We start from the raw sequence: 27,539 nt of genomic DNA, 5'->3' as shown, positions 1-27,539 counted from the left end.
ACCTGGTAGCTTATATACTAATGTAGTTTATGTAGTGTTATAGGTTCAGTCATTAGTAATGCGATGTCAGAAGTTTTCAGCTTCAATAAAAATTTCAAGAGGTCATCCTGGTCTATGAAATAATTGCAAAATTGACACTCTTTTTGTATCTAATACTGTAACATTTGATATTTTATGCAGTAAGGAGATTGCTCCTGGTGTTCTGTAGTCTTATCTCATCTTCATTCTTACACTTGGGTTTGGAGCCGAACCTTGGCTCCGACTCGGCAGTTCTCTAGCTCAAAGTCTTCTGGTTGGCTTGTGGCAAGGAGTTATCCCATCATACACTGCTGACATCCCCCAGATCTCGTTTGCCGCTCGTTGAGCTCAGATGTGCTTCTTCTTGCCGTGGCTAAGTGAAATATTTTTCTACTTGTTATTCAATTTATTACTTCAAAAAGAGTTGTATTCAATTTCTTAGTGATCATTTATAGTCTAGGGTCTGTTTAAGACATTGTGTGGCATTGTTTGCTCTATTTTTTGTTGTTTTTGTTTTGATTGGCCGTTCTACCGTAGGCCATTTGTTATGTATCCCTGCATCATTGTTAGTTTTTCTTGCTATTTGGGGCGTTGCCTAATTGTTTCCTTTTTTAAGTTTATTTCACCAAGGGCTAGACCCGTTTAAGTTAGAGGACCTAGTCCTCGGTTCTGTTGCTTGTGTTCTTTTTACAGGGCTAGGCCAGTTTAAGTTAGAGGACCTATTCCTCTGTCTGACTTTGTTGTTTCCTCAGGGCTAACCATTTAATTTAGAGGTAGTTCCTGTTTTTTCCCTTTTTGTTTTCTGACATTGGTGATTTTGATTTGTTTTGGATATGTCTAAAGATGCGAAGGACTACGAGCCTTCTGACTTTAAAAACATTTACTAAGTGTGCTCCAAAAATGTCCTTGACAGATGGGCATACTATTTGCGTATACTGCTTAGGTGCTATTCATCTTCAAGACTCTTGCTCCTTTTGCCATGCTTTTAGTCCTCGAGTCCTTCAAGAGAGAAAGAACAAACTCATTTTGAAAGGCCTTTTAAAGCATTCTTTCGAGGATGAGTTGGCTTCTTCTTCCTCCTCTAGATCTAAGTCACCATCTTCCAAAAAAGACAAGTTAAAACTTCAAAAAGGCAGTCTCCCACTCACTCGGTGCCATCAGAGCCAAAAGGCAAACTTGCCAAATTGACTACTTCCTCTTCGGCTCCATTGGTTTCGATGCCGACAGAGGTCATTGATGTGGAACAATCAGTTTTGGTGCCAGAAGTTTTGGAGCCAGTCAGCTGAACTTCTCTGGTGTCTCCAACACTCAGATTACCTATTTTACAGCAGTCTAGGTCCCCCACTTTATCCTCCAGGTCTTCGAGGAGCCTTTCTGATGAGGATGTTGAGAGAGTGGTGTGCAGATGCCTCTAGTCATCAGCACTGGCAGATTTACTTTTGGCTCCATCCCAGTCGGCTCCGGAGCCTAATGAGCCCATATATCCTGTCACTGTTCCTCCTCCGAGCCGCTCCAGTGCATTGGAGCCAGAGATGTCGGTGCCACTTGCTCTGGAAAGGTCAGTTCCAGCTACCTTAGTTGGTCTCTCAGTTCCGATATCCACTCCGACCCCTTAGGTGCCGTCTGTGGGGTCTAGGGTCCTAAGCTCTCCAGTCGGGCCCGAGGGGGGACGCTTGGACCCAAACTTCTTTGGTTCCGAGCTTACCTCTTGGTGCTTCGGCTTGGGTGAGTTCGGACCCCACATCTGCCTCGGAGCCTATATCCTTGGCACAGAGGACTGCCTCTGCACCTTCGGAGTCCTCGAAGATGGGAGAGTCGACCTTCGAGGTGATGAGTGTTCTATCCAAGTCTTCAGTTCCAACTAGGGGCACCGACACTCCTCCCCCAAAAGCACTGACCTCAGTCTCAGCACCTTCTCTCATCCAACACAGCAGAGACTCACAGCCTCAGGAACCCTACATGAGTGGTCCCCAGTCTTCCGAAGTCTCCCCAGAATATCCTTCTGAGGAGCCCCCTCAGAAGAAAACTTGTAAGAGGAAGCATGTTGACTCCCTTGATGAGTCCATTACATCAGACACTGACCTCGAGGAGTCAGAAGGGTCCCCCAAGTTTTCCTCTGATGATATCTCCTTCGCAGATATACTTGAGATCCTGAAACAGAGAGGCGGTTGGCCCACCACCTCCCCTTCTGATGAGGAGTCAGTGTACCTGAAGGCTTTCGGGTCTCAACCTTCTGCCTCTTGGATGTCTCCACCTTTCGACTAGCTCCTAGATCTAGTGAGTCAGAAAGTGTGGGTATCTCCTGATAATGTGGAACCAGTTCCTAGAAGACCTAATAAATTCTTGTCAGCACCTCAGGACATAGATTTTCTCACTAAAGACGTGCCAGTAGATGCCATGGTGGTGGCAGCAGCCATCAAAAACGAACTTGCTGAAACTTCATCCACTGTCCATCCACCGAATAAGGAGTCTCGAATGATGGATAGGTACGGGAAGCGTATCTTTTCTTCAGCGGCTTTTACACTCAGATCGCTGTACTACCTGTCTCATTTCACTAGGCTCCAGAGAGATCTCCTGAAAGAGCTGGGAGATACTCTTCAAGGTAACATATCTGAAGCAGTATCTGATAAGTTTAGCGCAGAGATGTCTACCTTAAATTCTATTGTCAACTCCTCCATGCGGCTGATATCTTATGCAGCGGATGGAGCGAGTAGGGCAGCAGGTTCAGTCTTAGAAGACACTCCTGGATGCGCTTGTGTAACTTTGCAGAGGCCTTTAATTCTTCATTTACCAACACCCCCTTTGATGGATCATCGTTGTTTGGACCTAAGGTAAAGGACACACACGCACCAGGTGTGAACAGGAAGCGAAAACCCTGTCTGCCATGATAATCCGTTTTTCTGTTCCTTCTAGACCCTATCCCAAAGGGCAGAGGGGCGGAAAGATGTGGTTCACGAAGTCACAGAGGTTTTTCCAGGACGCATAGGGTGATTCTTTCTCCAGAGGCAGAGGAGGAGGAAATAATGGTAGATGCCACCCTCGAGGCAGAGGAGTCCTGCAGAACCAGGGAGACCGTGATTCCTTTTGTGGTCATCCCTACCAGCGCTCTTGAAAGGAGGCCCGACTGCACGCCTCTGGAGCCAGTCAGGGGACGTATAGCCTTAATACCCAGAAGCCTGGAAAAAAAAAACTCTGCAGTCAAGTTGTTAAACTGTCTCAGTTTGTTTAACTGTCTCATAATGTATATTATGTCTCGAATGTATGAATCCAACTGTTGTATTTTTACTTTGTAACCTTTATTTGTATTTTGAAACCTACATTGTATGGTATTTCACTTTGCAACCTTTATTCTTCATTTTGTATCCTATATTGTATTAAATTGTTCATGGAGCTTTTCTCCCTGCTCCTCCACTGAAAATGGGCACTTCTTGGCCCAGTGGACTTCCCCGGTAATCAAACTGATAATAAATAAAATAAATAAATAATAATATCACTCAAGACAAGTGGGTACAAAGGATAATTACCAGAGGTTACTGTATTCCCTTCTCTTTCCCCACTCCTCGGATCAGAAGAATCCCGGATGTTCCACCCAATCACAGGGGTTCAGCAACTCTAGAAATTCAAAAGTTGCTTGAAAAGAGAGTCATCCAGCCCATCCCCGCAGACCAATTAGTATTAGCGACTTACTCCAGATTCTTTTTGGTGCCAAAATGAACAGGGGACTTGAGACCCAGCTTGGATCTGAGCAAGTTGAACCAATCTGTAGAGAAGTCCAAGTTCCGAATGGTCACATTACAATCGATACTCCCATTGTTAGGGAAAGACATTTGGATGTGCTCCATAGATCTCCAAGATGCATACTACCACATCAAAATGGACAGAGCATCGAGGAGTCACTTGCGCTTCTGGCTGGGGGCCAGTCATTACCAGTTTCGCGCCCTGCCCTTTGGTCTCACCACAGCCCCCAGGGTGTTCACCAAATGCATGGCAGTGGTAACGGCTCACTTGAGACGTCTTGGATTCCAGGGCGACTGGCTCCTGACTGCCACCACCAGGCATCTACTAGTACAGGCCAGGGATGCCACCATTATGACTTGCTTGCAGCTAGGAATTACAATAAACTGGCAAAATTCTGCATTGTCACCCTCTCAGCATTTGAATTTCATTGGCACCAAAATAAATACCATCAGAATAGGGGCTTACCTCCCCGAAGAGAGAGTACGGAATCTCGGGCAACAAATTTGGAGTCTACTTCCATAGCAGAAGGTAAAAGCAAAGACTGTACTCAAATTGTTAGGGACGATGGCCTCTACAATAACGTTAGTCCCATTAGCCAGACTACACATGAGGGTTCTGCAGTGGTTACTTTTTGCCCAGTGTACTTCTTTCTCACCCCATCCTGATAACAGAATCATGCAAACAGGATCATCGCTGGTGGACCCAGTCCAGCCATCTGACCACAGGTAGACCATTTGTTCTGTCTCCCCCTGTCGTCACCGTAACCACGGATGTCTCCCAGATAGGGTGGGGGGGCATTATCTAGGGAGAACAGTCCAAGACACGTGGCAAGAATACTAGGCTCATTTGCATATCAACATCCTGGAGATGAGAGCAGTGCTTCTGGCGTTGCAAGCACTTCACAGCTTTCTTCCTCTAGGGACAATGCGATCCACTCGGACAATGTCGGTGGTATGGTACTTAAACAAAGAAGGAGGGACCAAATCTTATTCCCTTTGCAGAGAAGCCCTTTAAGTGTGGGAGTGGGCAGTGTCTTCCCATTGTTTTCTGGTTGCAATGCACATTCTGGGGAGAACCAGTGCGATAGCCAACAGGCTCAGCAGGGCGATTCTGATGCCTCACGAGTGGTCTCTGAATCCACACATTGTGCAACAGATTTTTCGCAGATGGGGTCAGCCTTGCTGCAATTTCTTCACCACCCCTCTGATTGCTAAATGCAGCAACTACTTCACCCTGATTTCCCTGAATGGGGAGATACCCAGAGATGCATTCATTCATGATTGGCCCTCAAGACTTCTCTGTGCCTTCCCACCTTTTCCTCTGGTATCAAAGGTAATTCAGAAAGCAAAATCCTTTGGAAGCAAGATGATCCTCATTGCTCCTTACTGGTCCTGCCAGATTTGGTTCCCTTTCCTCAGGCCTCACCCAGTGGATGAACCTTGGACCCTGGACCCAGTTCCAGATTTACTGAAGCACATGTCGGGGGTGTTCCATCCCTCTCTCCACACCCTTAATTTGACAGTGTGGTTGCTCCAATTCCATCCCTAGTCAGGTTTCATGACTTTTCTCCTGAGGTTGTACATATTCTGACATCTTCTCACAAACCTTCAACTAGGAAGATCTACGTCAGTAAGTGGAAAAGTTTTTCCTTCTGGGCTCGTGACATAAACCTCGATCCTTATACAGCCCCCATCTCTGCGATTTTGGAGTTTCTTACACAACTGTTCCATCAAGGTTCAGCCGCTGCCACTATTAAGGTCCAGCTGGCAGCTATTTCTACCTTTCATTTGGTTAATGATCCTAACTGTATGGCTCAATGATTGTGTAGAGCTTTCCTTCAAGGGGCCACATTATTATGACCCCCCTGTTATGAACCCTGTGGTACCCTGAGATTTGAATTTTGTACTTCAAAAACTTACTTTACATCCCTTTGAACCTTCAGCAATTTGTGACCTCCTTTCATGGAAAACCATATTTTTAGTGGCCATTACATCTGCAAGGAGGGTCTCAAAACTGCATGCCCTCTCTGTTTAGCCCCCTTATTTGGTATTTCACAGAGACAGGGTTTCTTTACGGACCAACCCTTCATTTGTTCCTAAGGTCTCTTAGGTGAATCTTAATCATTCCATTGAACTACTTGTCTTTTTCACTAATTTTTTCTGACAAGGCAGAGTACAAATTTCGCCATCTTGACGTTCATAGACAACTGCGATTCTATCGCCATAGAACGAAGAGCTTCCGAAGGTCAGACCAATTGTTCATTTCTTTTTCAGATGCAAGAAAGGGTTTACCAGTTTCAAAACCCACTTTATCACACTGGATTTCAAACTGCATTTCATTCATTTATACGTCCAGTGGTAAAGATCTCCCCTTTAAGGTGAAAGCCCACTCTACCAGATCTGTTTTTACCTCGGTAGCCCTTCAAGCAAAAATTCTCATGGATAACATTTGTGCAGCAGCAACATGGGCTACACCTCATACATTTCCAACTTACTACAAGTTGGAGATGGCTTCCAGGAGCATATCTTCCTTTGGTTCCACAGTACTCAGGAGCATTTTCCCATGAGCCACCCAAGATAAAAGTGCTAGGGACGCTGTCCCAAGTGTAAGAATGAAGGCGAGATAGGACTACAGAACATAAAGAAGTTATGTACTCACCATAACGTTTCATGTTTGTAGTCCATCTCACCCTTCATTTTTACTGTCCCACCCTCCTGCCCCCTCCTTGGGGACCTGGGGGAATTGTGACTATTGCCTTATCTCTATGTTGAGACCTTTCTCCATGATTTGTTCTTTGTCTCTATATTTTTTACTACTTGCAGCAAACAAGATCTGGGGGATGTCAGTGGTGCATGATGGGATACCTCCTTGTCACGAGCCAACCAGAAGACTTTGAGCTAGAGAATTGCCGAGTCGGAGCTGAGGTTCGGCTCCGAACCCAAGTGTAGGAATGAAAGGCGAAATGGACTACAAACATGGAAAGTTATGGTGTGTACATAACTTTTTTTTTTTTTAAGGGCTTTTTATTTACATTTGCTCTTGAAAACATGAGAGTACGCTTTCAACAGTAACAAGTATGCTGCATATTTTGTTGAAAAAAAAACACTTTCTCAGGGACCATCTGCATCGTGAAGTAATACTGACGAAAAAAGAGGATAAGGGCAACTGAAGCTTTAGACACAGAGTTTGTGGTACTTGTTCATTTTTTCTTCCATTAGTAATGATGTTTATAATGTTTTCAGTTAGGGTCAAGCAGTCAAGGAGACCATTACATCCCAAATTCCCAATTGTCCCAAAGCAGTGTTTGGGTAAAGAACTTGCTGAAGGTCAAACAGAATGGCAAATGAAGGATGAAGCAATCAAGCCCTGTACCACTCAAAGTAACTTGTTTACAGCTCATAGAGCTAATCTTCTTTACTAATTGCCTCACTAATGGATCTATTTCCAGTGGATGGTAATTTATTTTTAATACTGCAGCTAGATGATCTATTCTAAACTTTCTTATATACAGCTCCATTAATTTTTTTACGTTGGTTTTCTCTCCCTGTGCCTGCTAACCTTAAGCTATTTGCTGCATCCATTCCCATTTATTCCATATCAGCATGTGAGAGCTGGTCATTGTGCAGCAGCCATCTAGACAGTCATGACTTTTTTTTTCCATTTTGCAACCATAACCCCTTCCTCATCAGCTAATGTCTATGCTTGCATTTAAAGGGGCTTGCAATACTTCCCATGTAAATATACATATTTCTGGACATCCTCAGAGGAAGCACCAGTACAAATGCAGTTTGGCAGAGTTTTATTGTGAGGATGAATAAAAACTATTTTTTGTTTCTCTATTTTGAAAAAAGTGTACATTTTTCTCACCAGTTGCCTTCACAGTCAGTGCTTCATATAACTAGTGGTCTGGTCTTATTTAGCTGTCTTATTTGCATACAGTTCTTTTGTCTAACTTTCTATAGAACTGATCTTCTGTAGCATACATAACATTTTCTGGTTTTAAACATCAGACTCCATTTGAGTACTACAGCTCCATCTTAATTCAATTAGTAATTACTTTATTATTTTCTCATTTAAGCAATGCATTAAATACACTTCCTTTGTAGTACTTAACAGTATGAGAGAAGCCTAGACCTAATCTTTCTTTAGTTAAATCCTACAAAAATGCATTAATGTTATGGGTGTCTTTTTGCATGTAAATAGTAAGTCAGTAATAAAATGAAAGTTAGTAATGCACTACATGAGGCGACATAATAGTGTAATGGATGGCATTGTTGCCTCTGGATCAGATCTCATCTTTGGTGTGAATTCTGTGTGGAATGTACATGTCCTCATGGTGATTGCAAGTGGTTTCTCTGGGGTCACCACTTTAATCCCAAAAGCATTCAGTGGGCTGAATTGTGAATCTGAATTTTCTTAGGTGTGCCTGCTATGGGTAAATAATATGGAAGCAAGGCTTGGCAATCTGCTTCTGTTCCCTGTGTTTGTTTATTTGTTGCCTTTGTTTACTGGGATAAGTCCAACTGTGGGACCCAGGACCCTTTTCAGTGGAGGCCTGGGGAGAAAAGCCCCAGTACATTTCTGAATACATTAACTTATAACCATTATGCATTTCTGTACACATTAAGTTACATACATCACATATAAGATACAAGTACATTGCTTGGTGGAAGGAATTCTGTAGGAAATAGAAAGTAAAGGACATTTAACATTTACATAATTCACAGTATGCTGCAATATAATTTTCAATAGATACATTGATGAGGGACTAAAAATACACTGATAAATTATGGTGGATTCTTCAGTACTACACATCATTTAAATGCAAAATGAAAGTGATAAGTTAAAGAGAAATTGAGGAGAATAGAACAAAAATTATGGGGAAAAAGTACTCAGAAGTTGGGTTGGAGCTGAATGAGCAAGGCGTTTAAATAGAGTAGTACATAGAAGAAGTTGTGGAAATAGTATTCAGAACAGAGGTTAGGATTGGCTGAAAAGGAAAGACAAGAAACCAGTATGGTTTCTTCAAGGGCAGATCATGCATACTAAACATGGTGGACTTCTTTGAGAAGGTGACAAAGACAATGGATTAAGGCAAAATGGTGCACGCTACCTGCCTTGACCTGGTTAAGGCATTTGATACAATACCCCACATGGACATTGCAAACAAACTTATAGATAGAGGCTTAAATCCCTGTGTTACTAACTGGTTAGCCAGCTGGCTCTTGGATAGGACCCAGAAAGGTAGGATAGGGAGACAACCTCCACAAAGAGGCCAGTCACTAGTGGAGCCCCTTGGTGCTCTGTGCTGAGTCTGCTCCTTTTTGACATCTACTTCTCGGAAGTCAAGGCCAATACCAAGGACATGTGGCTTACCATATTTACAGATGATTGCAAACTAGGACCAGTCATAGAATGCCCCCAAGATACTAACATCCTAAAGGAAGGACTAACGCAGACAAATGACTGGTGACAATGCCATGGCTTAAAACTCAATACCAAGAAATGCTTAATCATACATTTTGGGAAGTCAACCATGCTATGAAATTGCCCCATTGGTAACACACCCCTAAGAACAGAACTTTTATTCAGGGATTTGGGTACATATGCAGATAGTAACCTGGCTTTTTACCAACATGTGTCTTGGGTAATAAGGAAATCATTTCATATTGCTCAATTTATCTGCAAGGGCATGGCATCTATGTCCAAACAAGTCAAGTCATCATTCCACTTTATTCGGCCCTTATCAGGACATCATTATGTACAACGTTATATACCTGACCAAGCATATGCAACACCCTGGAATGTGTGCAAAGGCTCCTCACAAAAAGAATACAGGATGTAAACAGCATGTTCTATGCTGTGCTGAGAAGTGATCTATGCCTGGCATACTAGGCAACATCTTGGATCCCACTCTGATGGACCTTTTACATATCTGCAAAATAAATTGCTTGTAACATAAATAAGACATGTTGAAGAGACTGGTGTATGTCTCATTGAATTCCCCTTCTTTGGAACAGACTTCCCATTCACTTGACACAGAGTGCTTCTCTGAACACTATTCAAGAAAAACCTGGACCAGTGGTTGGGAAATCAGAAATACAGCATGGCTGAAGCACCTATGTCTCGAATGGACAGAGACAGCTTGTAAATCTTGTGTCAGCTTACATATATAGCCTTCAAAATAACCTCTAAGGTACATACACTTACTGACATTTAATATCTTTGGCTAGGCTTAAAAAGAACCCAGTGATTGTTAGCCTAGTATACACATATACAAACAAGGCATTATTGTAGGAATAAATGTCAGTTTCAGTTGCAAACTGGAAAATAATGATGAAGAAAAGTCATTACTTGATACATTCAAAATTTTAGTTTGAAAGCCATCATAAAAATCAGTTTACTTAAAAAATCTGATTGTAAACAAGCAAATTTAGTCCCTGTACCAAAACGTATGTGATTATAAATTTTGGCATATATGTCCTCTTTTGTTTTATTAGTTGTATACTAATGTTGAACAAGAATTAAAAGAAGAACCTTTAAGGTAATTTTTAGTAAAGAACCTTTATCAGGTTATATTAGAAGGCTCATTATTTTATTAAAGAAATATTTTATTTTTACACTTGATAAAGGTTATATAGAGACAGTTAAATTGCATTGTAATGGACGCCCTCTATGCTCCCTGTATGCATATTTATTTAAGGGAACAAGGGAAGAATGAATGTTTATATGTTAGTGATTTTTTTTTAAAGATCACATGGTACATTAATTTTGTTTTGTTAATGACTTATTTATATTTAGAGGGTCAATGATGAGATTAAGTCACTTTTCAAAAGAAAAAAATACACCAAAAAGTGCCCTTTACTGTTTAAGGTAACTCCCCTACACATACGTGAGGTTAAATTGCTTGAGCATCAGTAGCCGACAGAAAAAAAGACAAACGGCAAAATGTTGAACTGTTTTTTTTTTCTCATAGGAAATCATTGCTGTTGTGATTTTTAAGTGTGTGCTAGCAATAATTTGTTTCTTTAGGGAGATTTCTCCCTTCTCTGTACTATTGTGGAGTTGCTATATATAAGTTTGTGGGGTGTGGAGGCTTGCCCCCTTGAGAGAAAAAAAAAATTAAAGAAAAAAGTTTTTTGCCCTGTTGGATTTTGGGCATTTTCTCATTCTTTTGAAACATCGAGTTTTATGAAATTGGCATTTCATATTAGAACCATTTAAAGCTTTCATCTTTTAATAAATAAGACTTTCTCAGGAAATATAACATAAAACCAATGAGCTGTTAAATACTAAATGTTCAGTTTCATCACAAATAGTTGATCCAATGATCAAATATTGTACAGTCACATGACCAGATAAACTGTCATGAAAGTAACACCAGTACTAAATAAATTTCATTGTGTACTCTGGTTATTTATTTATTTATTTTATTTATTTATTCACATTTGTTGACAGGGAAAGTCCACTGGGTCAGTAACCCATTTTTAGTGGAGGCCCGGGGAGAAAAGCTCCACAAGTAATACAGAATATACAAACGTAACAAGATTGATAAATTTAATATACAAACTTAACAAGAGATATATAAATATAGTACAGTACATGAGTAGAGTATTAAGTCTTGGCATTGCAAAATACAAGGCAGAAGTTACAAATACAAATACCAGAGTTATGCAATGGTACCAATTATAGTGTGCATTAAAGAAAATTGCACAACTGTAAAAAAGACAGAAGTATTTAAAAGATGGTATTTGTCATTTGAAATACAGGAGTAATTAGGGATGGTTGTAAGGTGGCCTGATTGTTTTGCAGGGGCAAAAGAAGTTATTTAGGTAATATGTTTTTATGCTGATTTAAAGGTTTTTATGCAGTCAGTTTGAGTTATGTGTGTGGGTAAGGACTTCCATAGTTTAGCAATGCTATGGGACAACAGGCATTGTCCAGCTCTTTTGGGTTTGGTTACTGTGAATAGCTGTCTGCCGGAGGATCTAAGTCTTCATGTAGGAGTATAAGTTTGTAGGATTGAGTAGAGTGCTGGGCAGGTGTTAAGATTAAAAATTAGTTTGTGGGCTAGAGTTATTTGGGTATAACAGAGATAGTTGTGGAACTCGAGCCAGTTCAGTTCTGGAATTGGTTGGCAGTAGTGTGAGTGGTTAGGCTTTCCTAAGGCAAATTTAGCTATGTTATAATAGCAAGATTGTAGTATATTGCTGAGGGTTGAGTGAAGTTTGCCTAATTTAAAGTATGTTTTCTTTATTATGTTGAGAACGTTTGGCTCAAAGGTGAGTTTGTTGTCAATTGTCATGTCTTGTAGTTTAGCTGTTTTCACTATTTCAATTTCTTTACAAGTAGTAAAAAAATTGAAGTCTATATCTGGTGGTTTTGTAGAGAATAATAGAAGTTTTATTTTTTTTTTTGGGGGGGGTTAGCAGCAGTTGTGCATTATTTAGCCAGGATTCTATCGTTGTAAATGCATTTTGAGTCACTGTGAGGAGGTCAGAGAAATTGTTGGAGGTAGATATTATTGTAGAATTGTCAGTGTATTGGTTAAGATCACCTGGTTGAGTAGCTTTGTGAAGATCATTGATGAAGGTATTAAAGAGTTGTGGCCCTAGAATGGAACCTTGTAGGACTGCTATACTGTTTGCCTGATAGATTGTAAATTATGTCATTGTACTGATTGTTCCCTATTGTTTAGTTAAGAGATAAACTAGTTGAGAAATTTGAGGAGCAACCTAGTTTTGATAGTTGGTTTAGTAGTTTAGTATGTGATACTGTATCGAAAGCCTTGGATAGATCCAGTAAGATCACTGAAGTAGAGTGACCAGCGTCCAAGGCTTTGTTGACAGTATCAGTGAAGGAGAGCAGGGCTGTAATAGTGCTATGCCCTGGACGGAACCCATGTTGGGTGGGAGCATACAAGAGGTATTTGAGTAATTGTGTCTGTACACATTTTTCTAAGATTTTAGATAATGGACAAAGTATAGAGATAGGGAGATAGTTAGAGAGGTCATGGGAATTTGCACCTTTGTGTAGTGGAGTAATAATAGATTTTTTCCACAAATGTGAGACATAACATTCTGAGAGAGAGAGATTTATAAGAATGCTATCTATATATGTGATCGCATTTGCTGCTAGTTGTAGATATTGTGGGAGAAGATTATCAGTGGAAAGAGAGCAGGGTCTGAGTTTGTTTAGGAGTTTGAATATGAGAGAGGTGGATACAGGCTGAATGTAAATGAAGGAGTTGAGGGTGTATTAGAAGAAATGTCTGGAGTGGGGCATATGTTGTTATGTAAGGAAATGGTCGTATTTTGGGAGTTTGAGTTTAGGCCCGTTGACAAGTCTTTGATTAGCTTTTGAATAGTAGTAATGAAATGGGTATTAAAGTTATGGGAAATTTGCTGTGGAGTCTTATTGGGTGCAGGGGATGGGTTTTGTAAAGTGCCAGGATTAAGTAGAATGGAGAGTGACTTCCAGAACTTTTTTGGATTGTTGTTTAAGGTGGATAGATGAGAGGAAAAGTAGCTTTTTTTATCTTGTATGATTAGCTTCTTCGCTTTATTTCGGAGTTGTTTGTAATTAAGTTTGTTTTGTTTTGTCTGATCTTTTGCCATATTTTCCATGCATTACCTCTATGAAGGAGGCTTTGTTTGGTCTGCTTTGTTAGCCAAGGGGCATGGTTCACTTTTGTTCTCTTAGTTTGTATATGGGCTAAGCTGTTGAGAGTGTCCAGAAAAAGCTTGTTGAAGTAGTTAAAAGCATCGTCTAAGGGGAGTACTTTTAGTGGGAGCCAGTTTTGAGCTTTCAAAATGCTTATGAATTTATTGTGGTCAAAGTGGGAGAGATTCCTGCATGTTTTGTAGGAATGTGTTTTGATTGATTGAGGGTGAGTTCTATGGGTAAATGCTGAGAGGTGGTCACTTAGTATGTTGGGTAGGGTGCCTGAGTTTAAGTAATTGTGAGGGTGGGTTACTAATATCCAATCTAGGGTAGGCTCTGATCCTGTGGATAGGCCATGGGTAGGAGTTGTGATAACCTGTGTAAAGCTATGTAGATTTATACTATTGACTGGAGAGTTGGAGGTAAGGTTTTGCCAATTAATGTTTGTGTCTCCTAGGAATATGTTTTCTTGTGAGACATTCAGGTTTATCCAGGATAGAAATTCCTCTAGAATGGGAATATTGTGGCCTGGGGGGATATAAACTACTACAGTACTTAGATTTTTGTTGCTGTTAATGTGAAGAAACATTAGTAAAATTCTAAATTTCCAAAAGTGGGGACTGGTTTGGGATAGGATGTGATATTTAGGGAGTTTTGAAGCTACACCACTACCCTTCTTGTTGAGTCTACTGGAGCGAATGAAGATGTAGCCTGGTGAAAGAATTTCACTGTCAGCAATATGCGTTTTTAGCCATGTCTCAGTTACTGCAACAAGGTTTGGGGTGTAAGTAGTTAGCCAGGCATGAAATGTGGTAATTTTATTACAAATACTACATGTATTTATTGTTTTTAGATGTAGCTGCTGTTTTTTTGAATTTGAAGTTGGTTTGGGGGGGTAATTTGGACAAGGGATGGGATGAATGTCCCTGCATTGAGTTAAAGGGAGGAGAAGGTGAATAGTAGTATAAGTATGATTACTCCATGAGAGGAGATTGGGATATGTGTAAGACATAATTTTAAGCTTGGAGTTGGTAGGGAGTGGTTTCGTTTTGACTATATTGTGGGTACAGGTTACGAATAAAGAGGGTGAGATGTTAGAGTAACTATCTGTGCTGTCTGGTAATGGAAAGGTTTAAGTACTGGATGTAGGTGGTGGTGAGTATAAGGTGGTGTGTGTGGAGGTAACATGGATTAGTAGGACTTGAAAAAGCAGTGTAGGTGACAATGAAAAGCATGAATGTTATTTGATGGAGGGTATTGGTGGAGAAGCTATCATGTAAAGATAGTGTTAAGTATGTAGGAGTAGAGAGATGGGGGGTGGGTCTTAGGATTTGTAATTGTTTGAGGGAGTGTATTGACAAAGTAATGAATGGGAGGGGTTAGAGGAGTGCATAAATGTAATGAAAGAGGATGTGGGTGGGAATGGGGGTAGGGTAGGGAAGCGGAGTGAGCCCAGAGCGGGATACACCAGACTTCGGAAAGCTGAAAAACACCTCAGAATCCAGTAAAAAAATATCTCCACTAGTATATGTATGTACAGGTAAGAAGAGAGCTTAAATGAGCATAAACATTCTGTATGTATTGTAATGTGGGCAAAAAAGGAAAAGTGAGTGCAAGACTTAGAGTATAGACAAAAAGTGGGAAAAATATAACTAAAGTTTTACTTATGGCTAGATAATGGGGGAAATACCGAGATACAGGGTAAGACAGACCGGTTTAGCAAAAGGTAATATTAGTTATATCTAGATATCAGGTTGTAAATACTAAGATGCAAGGACAGAGACTAGTAAGAAAAATGGGGCAGACAGTATATAGAAAGTGAGCAGTAAAACAGAAGTGGTACAGGGCTAGGACAAAATAAGAGTAACTTTCAAGTACAGAATAGCTAAAGCTGGAGGGTTAAATAGGTTAGAACAGAGCAGAGGGAGGTGTATGGAGGTTTCTTTACGGCGTGCTTCCAGGAAGACTAGGACTATGCAGTTCCATAAAGAAAATATAATGAGCTGGACATGTAAAATCTCTGTCTTTAAGTTGGAGAGGGTCACCCGAAATGCTGCAAGATGGTACACTTAAGGCAGGATAGTGACTGTGAGTCTTCTGGCTGGCAGGGAGTAAGATGAAGCACACTGCTAACAGAAATGCTCTGTTCTTAGGAATGTAAGGATTCAAAGACAAGCACAAATACATTCAAATCGTATGTATTCCTTTTCTTTTCTTTTCCAACTAGCATTTAATGTTTAAATAACTGTTTAATCCAGGAACTCTACCTGACTCTTACCTGATTTGCCAGTATAGTCCCCTGCAGTCTAAAATGACGCATCATTAGCACTTTTATTGGGGACTTAAGTTCAGATCCTACAGCGGATCTGCACAAGCATCATCCATGAGAGTCTGGACTTGATTTCGAAGGAGTCAGACTGTTTATAGTTCTCTATTTTTAATGTAACTGAATTTGCTTTTACAGAATCACAAACTGACATACTGTGTAGAGCATGCCCTTTATACGGTTTAGGTAAACACCTTAACCATGCTTTAGAGCTGATTTGACTAAGACAGTTAAGTTAAAATGTTTACTAGAAAACTGAATTTAACCTATTTATTTCATGAACAACAAATGTTGGATAAAGATGATAATTGTAAGTTTTTGAGAAATGGTATATTAAATCCACCTTTATGTAGTCCCGTACAGACTTTTTAGAATATTTGTGACGTAGATATTAGGAAGTTGTTGCAATCCTCAGGTTTGTAATAATGTTCATCATTCCCTATCTGCAGTAGACTTGCATAGGAAGCAACAACAGGACAGCTTCACAAAACTCTTGGATCCCCCCCAACACACACACACACACACACACACACACACACACACACACACACACACACACACACACACACACACTTTCACTCTGACTGCCAACTGGTCAGTCCAAGGATGGAATCAGCAGTCGGAGGGAAATTTTCTTTAGTACTTTCTTGTCACCTCAAGGAGAAGCATCTCAAGCATCTCTAGGGCTTCACAGGAGCAGCAGTCACCTAAGAGCTTTATTTAAGTCCCTAATGGGGAACCCTTCCATGCAGAAATTGTAGCCCTTTTAAGAAAACATTGTTTATTTTTCTTTATATCTGACTAAAGCCAGAATTTCCCCTTTAAAAAAAACAGTGTTTCTTATCAATGTTGGAAGTTTCCTGTCAGGGACTGCTGTTTACAGCTTACTGTGTTATATAGCCAGTTAAGGATACATTTCATCTTCATACGTGTTCTGCTTTTGGTAACTTTTACATTTCTGTTTAAAAATATTTAATTTGGGATGGGCAGGAATTCGTGTTTAGATTGTAGTGATTAAGTTCAATTCATGACAACCTACCTGCCGTTTGACATTGTTTTTAACATGGGACACATGTGCTGACAGAAAAGGTGTGCTACTTGTAATTTTTCTTTGTGAAGGGGCTGGGATAAAAATTATGAGTGGAAGTGTGCTGCTTGTATGCATTAGATGACAACTTGCCTTCCAAGTGACTCACTCCAATGCTTACTACATTTGGTTTCTGTTCCTTGACTACAGCATGCATATTTACACTGTGCTTCTAGCTTCACTGCTGCTATCCCTAGAAAGAAAGAAAAGCACGTATCAAGTGCCATTGCTTCGGGTTCAGTTTTCACCACAGCCAATAGAGGGTGAACCTGCAGTGGCTATTAGTTATTCCTCAGACTATTGACTTACCTCTTGCACTTCCCTTGGTGTAGTTCTTTCTGCCACCATATACCGAGGATCAGCCACATCCTCCTCAGCTGTTCCAATGTCTGATGCTGGCATGGGATAACTAGCCTCTCTAGGGCTGGGAGAGATTCTGGGAGATTCTGCGAGATTCTTCATGGCTTAACTGAGGCAAGAGATGTTCCTCCTTTGAGTTGGTCTATTTCTACAGAAAATTCTGTGAGGAAATAAAAAACAATAGATTAAACATTGTTTATTTCAAAAAGTAATTACAGGTAAGAAAGATGATTTTCTTACCTTAGCAAAGCATGCATTACAGACTATGAATTTCTGGTGTCCAGAAGCCATTACAGGAGAGCATTTCCTGTAAAGAAATTCCTCAGGAAACAAGGTCCGACAATTCTGACTTTGACAGAGATGGGCCTTATACTCCCGCAGACTCACAAGGTCAACTTTTGACTGTGAAGAAAATTCTATTTCTTTTCCTTATATGGAAGAACATTATTTTTAATCAGGCCATAGCTAGGATGAATGAATTTTTTTTTTTTTATGGAATAGATAATAATGGATAATCCTTATCCATCCCTCCCATACTGCCAGCCTTGTAAGATCTATTGAATAGTGTCTGTAAACATCCGGATACCATTCTTAAAAAAAAAAAAAAAAGCAGTTAAGATGTAAAAAGTCCCTCAGACTGAGAAATTTATTTTCTCTAACCTGAGATTAGACCCAGCTGCCATATCTACTGTTTCTCCTGCTAGGAATAGACTGGTGTTGAATAGCAATCCCTTGCCTGATGACAGGTGATGGACCGTCTTGGTGAGAGAATATTTTCCTCTTCCACTTTGGCTTTCCATGTTCTCAATTATCAGGACTATGAGTACTTTTTATTATTTGCTATATGGATAGTCTGGGGTAACTTGTTACTTCACTTCCTACAGAAAGAAGTTCTTTTTTTAACCAAACTGTTTCAACTTTATCCCAGATGTCTAAACATGCATGGAGTGTATGTGATTGTGCATATACGTGTCTGGGGCCACTGCTACTGCTACAGTGTTGAGAAGATATGCTTGGGTATGTAACCAAAAGTGTGCTTCTGTTGAGGTCAAAAACAATATGATGAAAGAGGGAAATTGGATCAGGGAGTTTCTAAGATTTCTTATGCCCACCAATACAAATCTTGTAGGCCTCCTTCCTTGTCAAAAAAAAAAAAAAAACAAACAAGCAAAACCAGTCTTTTTCTGGTAAGCAGTGTGCTGAAAAGAGACGGCCAGAGGGAAATGACAACAAGACAAGGATCTTTTCAGGAATAAGGATGGACCAACAGTGCAGAATGACTATGTTAGCAACCCCCCTGCCAGTCAGTATCTCTACAGGTCTGTCATATGGTCATGTACTCAGCATTCCCCTTTGGCAAAAGATTGTCTCAGACTTTTGTATGTTGAAAGTGCTTTGGGAGGGTTACAGATGGCCCTGGATACAAAAACCTCCTTTCATGGGAAATTCTTGCCTCCCTCCTAACCAAACAGAATATTTTCCTAAGGTTCTTCAGTGTCTAAACACCCAACGACCAGTGCCTGAAAATCAAAGGGACAAGAACTTCTATTCCAGAAAGCTTCTATACCAAAGAAAGAGGTCTTGTGGAGACCAGTTCTAGATCTTTGTTTTCTAAATCTGTACATGAAAGTCACAACATTTAAAATGCTGACCTTACAGAACCCATGACCCTCTCGTTCCTTTCCTCCCTTGAGTTTCAAGGTAACACTAGACTTATCTTTGCAGAATCTTTATTCAGATGTCAAGCATCATGAACATGGGCTGTGCCTCTTATGATTAATCTTGGCTTCCGGATAAATATTGCAAAATCCTTGTTTGGCTCCATCTCACAAGACTGTGTTTCTCACTTGCCTTCTAGATAATTATTTTCAAAAGGCCTTTTTGACACAAGAAAATGTGTTTTTTTATCTGGAATCTTTCCTGAGCTTCTCCAATCAGTCACATAATTTTGCAAGAGAATTTCTCAGAATCTTAGTGTTCGTGGCATTCATTGTTCTTATGATTCCTCTAGCCAGACTGTACATGAAAAAGATGCAGTGGTTTCTAAAATAAATACATTAACCTAGCATTTATATCATTTAAAACATCAAATTCCAATGTTGGGCTTTCTAAAAACTGAACTACATTGGTGGTGACAGCAAATTCATTTAAACCCAGGTTCCCTTTCTCTCCTCAGACCCCAAACTAATCTCTCAACATTGACACCTTTGATTTTTCCTGGGGAGAAGTTTCCATAGGTAAGGATGCAAGGCTGGTGGAATAATTCTGACAGGCCAAAACACATCAATGTAAAGATGTTGGCTGTGATCCATGCATTAAAATCTGCTCATTATGTATGGCGACCCCTAACCGGGAAAAGCCGAAAGACGCAACAACAACAACAACATGTACGGTCACTAGGACCTCTACAACTGATTACAGAATTATACCACAGTCATGTTGTACATAAACAAACAGGGAGGTGCAAGGTCAGACCCCTATACAGGCTGGCTGTAATATCCTGGGATTTAGCTCTTCAGCATTCCTTAATCCTCCAAGCATTGTCATAGCAAAATGTACTGGCACAGACAAGTCGAGCAGGGCCATGACGGACCCTAACAAATGGAAATTGAATTGGGGGGGTTCAGGAATTGAGACAGTTGCGGGGAGCACCTCAAATAGATCTGTTTGCTTTCTTTCAAAGCAGGCAACTCAAAATAAAATTGCATTAGGACTCTATGCAAGCAAGCCTGAAAAATAGATACATTTACATTCCCTTGGAAGGGAGTGTTCCTTTATTCTTTTCCAGCCTTTTCACTGATATCCGTGGTAATTCTATAAATTCAGTAGGATTTCCCCCAAAAATCATTGTGGTGAGTCTCTTTTTTTTTGGCCCAGGCAACATTGGCTCTCCTTACTTATGGAATTGGCCAAGGGCAGTTAACCCAAGCTTCTTCACTGACTGGATCTACTTACACAAAACAGAAAAATAGTTTGATTCACCCCAATCTCACCCCAAAAAGTTTGATTCACCCCAATCTCGACCTCCTTCAACCGATTGAGAGGATGAATTAATTCTAATACCTTTTAGGCACTTATTTCATGAGAATATGCCATAGGTACTAAAGGAGGCAAGAAAGCCTGCTTGTAGAAAATTATGTATTGGCAATTGGAAGTGATTTTCTAGTTGGTACGTAGCCAATAATTAGGAGTCCATCAGTGATTTTTGTACTACTGGCACTCAAATATTTGTGTGGGTTAGTTTTTCTCTGGCCTCTCTTTTTCATATTTAAAGGTTCACCTTGCACCCATTACAGCATGTCTGCATGTGGATCATCCTCTTTCTTCTCTGTTTGAGGTAAAACAGTTTCTGAATGGAGTTTTACACCTGGTACCACCTTGTAAACAAGTTGATCATACTTGGGATCATAACTTTGTGCTGGAGAATTTGATTGTCACATATTGAACCTGCTCATCTAGCTGATTTAAGGTTCTTGTCTTTACTGTACTCACCATTGCTCTGACATCTTTGAAGAGAATCTGAGTTGCAAGATCTCATGGTGGGTGAGTCTTACCTCATTTTACACAGAGATAGGGTCACATTATGCACAAACCCCTCATTTATGCCCCAAAGTGGCTACTTTGAATTAAGACTTTAATCTACCAGTTTTCTATCCAGATCCTAAAAAACAGGGAGAATGATTCTATATACTCTGTAAGTGCATAGGCAGCTCAGAGACTAACTTGACAGAACTATTTCCGATCTTAAAGCTAACCAGCTTTTATTTCTTATCAAAGGACACAAAGGAGGCATTCTCTGTCTAAACAGGCAGTTTGTAGGTGGTTTTTGTCAGCTATTTTTTTGTTAATTATTACTATCATTGAAAAGTCATTCCAAGCTTTATCAAGGTATATTTTATTAGAGCCTTGTCCTCTCCAGTGGCATACTAGAATGGAGTGGATTCCAGAAGCATATTAGAGGCAGCATAATAGTCCCTCTGTGAATACTTTTACAAAGCATTACAAACTGTTTTCCTTGTAGGTCCAGAGCTACTTTGCTAGGACCATTCTTCAAGGGATCTTGGATCTGTATCCTTCCTCTGCCCAGGTTGGATAGGTGTTGACAATCAATCCCTATAGCCTAAGGGCTACTGCAACAATAGGAATGATGAATATAGCACAGTTGTATAAGTTGCACTTACCCATTACGGTAGATGTTTGAATTTCTTACTGCTGCAGTAGCCACACACACCCTTCACCCCCCGTTTGTTGTGTATGCAGTTGCAACAGGCATATAAAGTAGGCTTTTCTGTGTTTATATTTGTCCTTGTTATTTATAGTATATTTGGTTCAGGATTGTTGGACCTTTCTCTGTCTACGTATGGGCAAGAACGTTCTGAAGAAATCTTCATTCGTAACTGCTCATTTCCTTCTGTGGGGCTAGCCAATTAGTCAGAGTGAAGGTGTGGGGGCAGAGCTGTATAAAGCTGATTAGTTGTCGTTTCCTAGGCAGGAAACAACCCATGTAGCATAAAGGCTACTGTAGTAGTGAGGAATTTGAACATCTGCTGTTATAGATAAGTGCAACTTATGCAATCGTACTTTACACATAATCCTGTTAAAACAAACTTGAATCCTGTCATAATAAAACTGCTAAATTTTCTATAAATGCACCACATAACACACACCACCGTACAGCTCTCAGTGTCCTCAACTGGCTCAAACTTTCACTCCTCCTAGACAACTTATAACTCCATACGGCACACAAAGTTATATATCAGCCTGATAACTGCCCAGTACTTAACCCACTTCTCCAAACCTACATACCTACCAGAACCCTCCAAGCTGAAGACAACCAACTAGTAACCCTACACAGATCAAACAAAAAAGCTGGACAGTGTCTATATATTAGTACACTGTAGCAAAATTCTGGAATGCCTTACCAGCAAATATCAGAGCTATAACAAACACGAAGAATTTTAAACTCGTGCTAAAAAAAAACTCCTAGATACAAGCATCCGCCCCTGTTCCAAAAAATCATAGCTACCAATTTCTTAACCCCCTTCCTACCTAGTCCAACTTTACTCTTCTAGACTTTCTCCCCCCATCCTCCCCTCTTTTCTTACTCTATATTACCCACCATGCTTTCTTCCCTCCCCCATTTTCAAAGGACTTTGCAGCTAGATTCATTGAAACTTGTCTAAGAACTTGATACATGACTACAAATTCTAAGCTCCCTCCATTTCTTCCAGCAAATTATCTACTAGGCTTCACTGTCGTATATTAACTAACTTTTCTATTTTAATAAACCTCTATTTCTAAAAGTATACCTGCAGTCTACCTAACAAACTTTGCAGTCACATCACACTAGATAAATTTTCATAATGTACACCCAACAGTATATGTAAAAAGATTGTAATAGTTAAACTGTTTCACCTTTTATCCCTGCATTTCTTGTTGCAAGGATTACTGTTGTAAATGTACATCGACTGTATATCAATAGGTCTAGCTGCAACTTATTGTGAGCTGCACTCCCTCATGTATAACTAAATGTCTCTGTACTGTTCATTTTGACAGAGTTTTAATGTGTGGAGCTTTTCTTCCCATGCCTCTACTGAAAATGTGTTCCTGACCCACTGGGACTTTCCCTGTTAACAAATGTCAAATAAGTAAATAAAATAAATAAATTTACAATTTAAACAGTTTTATGTATTTAGAATTCTTAAGTTGCGGTGGTGGTGCTGTGGTAGCGTTGTCGCCTCACAGTAAGACACTGTCCGGTTCGATTCTCGGCTAGAGCGTCTTCTGCATGGAGACATGTGTGAATGGGCGTACCTTCGTTGAAGGTTGTGCGTCAGGCCTGGCAAGCCGGTACGTAAAAATCAATTGCCAATCATTAGCGGACCGGAGTTCCGCTGTGGCGACCCCTAACCAGGAAAAAGCCGAAAGACACAAACAAACAAAGAATTCTTAAGATTTATAATAGCAAGAATGATCCTCCACTAAGACCTATAATTGCAGCTTGTGGTTCATAAGAAGACCTGGTTACATTATTCCTTTTCAAAGTGTTACAATAAATGTTAAAATGTGTTACAACAGATTCATGGAATTTTTAGGAAAATTAAGCAGTGGGACTGCTTTTGGGACTAACTTTATTGAAATAATTTTAGTTATTGTGGGCATGAAAATTTATACACTTCAGTTCCGATTCATGAAAGTGTATCTTCTCTGAGAAAGAGTGAAGATTTCTCTAATTGGAAGATGATTTTTATTTGTTTGCTTTTAGAAACTGTTTCTACAAATAACTTTTTTTTTTAACTTCTAGTGGGAGTAGTTACGGGTGTTGCTAATGCCTCTGTTTTTGTAAACGTGGTACTTGCCAGTTTGGAAGAGGTTTGTTTACATAAAACTGATTTTAGCAAAATTTTGTTGTATTCATAGTTTATTGATGTTATGGAGGGGTAATATAGATGAATTAAATTGTTTTGTGAATTCTTTCAATAAAAGTACCTTTCTTTTAAATTTTGGTTTCTGCAACCAAAAATGTATTTCATTTTTCAGTAAGAAAACATTTATTAACTTGTTTTTACAGCTGTTAATAAATACTATCTTTTGAAGCTAGTAAGTGATGTTGCTGCAGAGGTTATTACAAAAAGATGGTCACAATTTCCTCCCTTTCTGAAATCTGGCTTTATTTCAGGACAGAAAGTTCATAGACGTGATTGGTGCTACTATTTTTGTTATAACTCGTTCAGTAGATACATGAGGAATTATGAATAGTGTTAATTGTAACTGGAAAATATTATGGGGTAATGTCAAATTTAAAAACATATTAGACAAAGCACCAACTTTTGTTAGGAAAATGGAAACACAATCTGAAAGAATTTTTTGAAAAGGATAATACCTGTTAACATCAGAGATTTCACTAGAAGTCAGTAGAAAGCAGTGTTGTTTTATTGCTATCTCTCCTTTTTGTGAAGCAGCAAATGTTGAGACTATTTTAGGATTAATAGTACATTTACATGCAAGTCTGAATGTGTAGTTTGTTTAGTGGAGTGCAAACCACGTGTGTTCTTTTATGTTGGTAAAACAATTAAGATAATACAGGAGCACTGACTGACCCATCAAGAAGAAAAATCTGAATAATCTCTTAGCAATGCATCCTGTCTTGTGTGCTGATTTGAGAAGGTTTTTGGTTATAGAATAAGTGAATATAGATTTTAGAAATGTGACTTTAATGCAGTTTTAGAATGCAGGGAACTATGTTGGCAAGTCGGATTATGTTTTGGTAACAGCTGCTTCAATATTAAATGTGAGTTGGAAAAGAAAAGGACTACATTTTATATCAACAAATTATTTTAATGTATTTCTTAGTATACAGTGTTTAATTATTTAACACTGTTATTTTCTTTGTTGTTTTAATGATAGTTTGTGATGTGGGCATGTGACTGCAATAATTGATGATTGAGCTACATTTTCTGAAGAAGTCTTATTCATTAAAAGATGAATGATCTAAAAAAATGGAAACTCTTTGGTGTATTGTTTTCTTTTGTGTTTTGTGATTTTACACAAGCTGCATGTGTGTTTTTCTTTTTGGTTAAGTAATGCATTTTTGTTGCCTTTAAATGAAATTAGATTTGGAGTAAGCTTCACCTATATTTTAAGAATACTACAGAAGTAGCTTGTTTAAATTTATTTCTTAATAATTACTAGTCTGTATAGAAAATTTTGTTTTACTACAACCTGGGCATATGCTAGTCTTTGTCATCCTGAGCACACAAAGAAAATTTTCTCTTATTGGGAATATGTAGTAGAGCTTGTAGTGAATGGCTTGATTTTGTTTTTTAGAACAAGCGATTTAAGATGACATGGAAGTTTTTATTGATAAATTATGTTCAAGATGAAGTGGAGAAGGCTTATTGGAGAAGAATTATTAAGACTAGAGAACAATTGCTCAGTATTAACCACAAAGATAAATATTTTATTAACGATTATTGTACCATGTGACTGCTCTGTGGTATAGAGTTATAAAGCCCTGACTATCAGCTGAACTCTGAAATGATTTCATTTAACAGGTTGGGTGCCTGTAGGACCTAGCATTCTAGTATTGGAGGATGGGAGTGAGTGACAGCTGCTCGTCCTTTTCACGCCCCCATGGCCAGCCTGAACAAATGGATTAGTGGGGTGCTTGGGAGGGATATTAATGGTCAGTGGAGGAACAGAGCAAAAGAAAGAAGTACCTTAAACTGTTTCTTTCAAAGTTATGGATTTTAAAATGGATTTGATTCTAACAATAGGTAACAGCCCTGTCCCTCTACTCAGTCTCGTACAGACTGTTCAGAGGTGACCTGTGTCTGGCATACAAGGCCGTCTCAGACTCAGCCTTGATGGAGTTGCTGTGTATCCGTAAGTCAAATTCCACTCGTGCAACCCGCACACAAGGTCTCAACCTGGTCTGTGACATTAATAGAACTTGTTGGTGGGATAGATTTGTGTCCCAACGACTCCCCCGTCTGTGGAATAGACATCTTCTCCATGTCAAGCAGAGTACTTCACTAGCCCTCTTTAAGAGGAACTTGGACAACTGGATGCGAAACAGAAAATATACCAGTGGGATCCCACCTGTGTCCCTGTTGGACAGGGAAAACAGGTGCTGATTTTGTGGGAACATGGGTATAATTCTTGGCTAGGCTTATAAAGGCCTCCAGGCCAATAGCCCAGCATTGTCCTATAAACTTGTAACAGTGGTGATAAAAGGCATGCCTATCTAACTGCATTGGTCTGTGTAATTCATGATAATAGGCTATTATCTGTTACCAACAATGCATATGCATTACAATGTAATACCTTAATTGTGCTTTATTTAGTAGTGATAATTATAGCTCTTCACATTAGATAATACAAAACCTAAAACACTTTATAGTATCTCAGCAAATCACCTCTTAACTCTTCATAATGTTGAACATATGTGACTATATTGGATACTGTAAAAATATCTGTATGAAAATATGTATACCCAGAACATTTCTCTCTGGCCCTCCACTGAAAAGTGGCTAATACTCCACCCATTTGGACTATCCCAAGTTAACAAATGGAAATACAAAATAAATATTAACAAAAATAATAAAACAAGAAAGCAACACAGTGTGTTTCCCTAAATACAGTTTGTTTGCCAAGGAAGCAGTACAACTGGAAATCATAATGTGGATGGCCTTTAAGATCATCAGCATACTATGCTGAAAGTTATTTACAGTAAATATGAAATTCGGTAAGAAGAAACTTACTGAGCAGTTTATTACTATCCCCACAAATACAGGTTTATTGATTCTTTAATTTGAATTAATTTTAATTATCACTGATTTCAGTTGTCTCTTCCATTAAGCCATTTTTTTATTTAAACTAGGACAGACATTTACAAGCTATCCTGTAGCCACATGCTTCTTTTTTTCCAAACTGAGGGAAGTGGTCACAGCACCATTTGTCTTTTCAAATTCCAGCGCTGGAGTTTGTCAAAGGGGAAATCACTTGGTGGAGACAGAAAATATCCTTAAATCTGTGTCTTGCCTTTCTCCTTTCTATTCCAAGGCAGTCAGTCACCACAGACACCTCAGACTTTGCTTGGGGAGCAGTTTTAGGAGTGATAAAAGTGCAGGTGTGTGAGAACCAAGGACAGATGCAAGCACATGAATATAAGAGAGATGCTTGCCCTGATAAGATGAAACTCTCTGAATCATCTTTGGCCCCAGGATCTCTTCAAGTTTTTACAGGCAAAACCACAGTAATATTGTACATCAGCAAGCAAAGGGAAACCAGGTTGTACTCCCTTTTCAAACAAGCCATGTTGTCTATGGATATAGCGTCACAGCGCACTCTCACTCTTCAGGCATCCAACATTTCATCAGAGCAAAATTGGGTGGCAGACAAGTTGAGCAGGACAAGGGTAGGCCGTCATGAACATGAATGGAAGCTAGATTGGGAGGGAGAGGTCTTCCAAGATTTGTTCCATCTGTGGGGAGTTCCTCAAGTAGACCTCTTTGCCTTCTTTCTGAACAATTTGCTGAGAAGATTCTGCTCCAGGACTCCATGCAAGAAGACTAGAAAATAGATTCCTTTTATTTTCCTGGCAGGAATGTTCCCTTTTTAACTGATATCCAGGGTATTTCTGAAGATGCAGAAGAAATTCTCCAAGATTACTTTAGTGACTCCCTTCTGGCCCAGGCAGCCATAGTTCTTTTTGAAATGGGCAGGGGCAGTTACCACAAACTTCCTCACAGACTGGATCTACTCACACAAGGACATTAGTGCTTGAAACACCCTAATCACAATCAGCTTCATTTGACAGCCTAGATAGTAGATAGTAGGGTCTTA

The 27,539-nt window shown here is 39.6% G+C and overlaps 1 protein-coding gene across 1 annotated transcript in view; it reads left to right on the top strand.

Annotated features, from left to right (window-relative positions):
* Nucleotides 1-27,539, top strand: part of LOC122808680 (alpha-2-macroglobulin-like) — a 2,380,392-nt gene that overhangs the window by 211,229 nt on the left and 2,141,624 nt on the right. The window lies entirely within an intron of this gene.

Source organism: Protopterus annectens, chromosome 8.part0, assembly GCF_019279795.1.
Source record: "Protopterus annectens isolate FY-2018-M chromosome 8.part0, PAN1.0, whole genome shotgun sequence".
In the NCBI taxonomy this organism is placed as follows: Eukaryota; Metazoa; Chordata; order Ceratodontiformes; family Protopteridae; genus Protopterus; species Protopterus annectens.
Note: the sequence above shows the minus strand (reverse complement) of the source record. Positions and strands in the feature narration are given on the sequence as shown.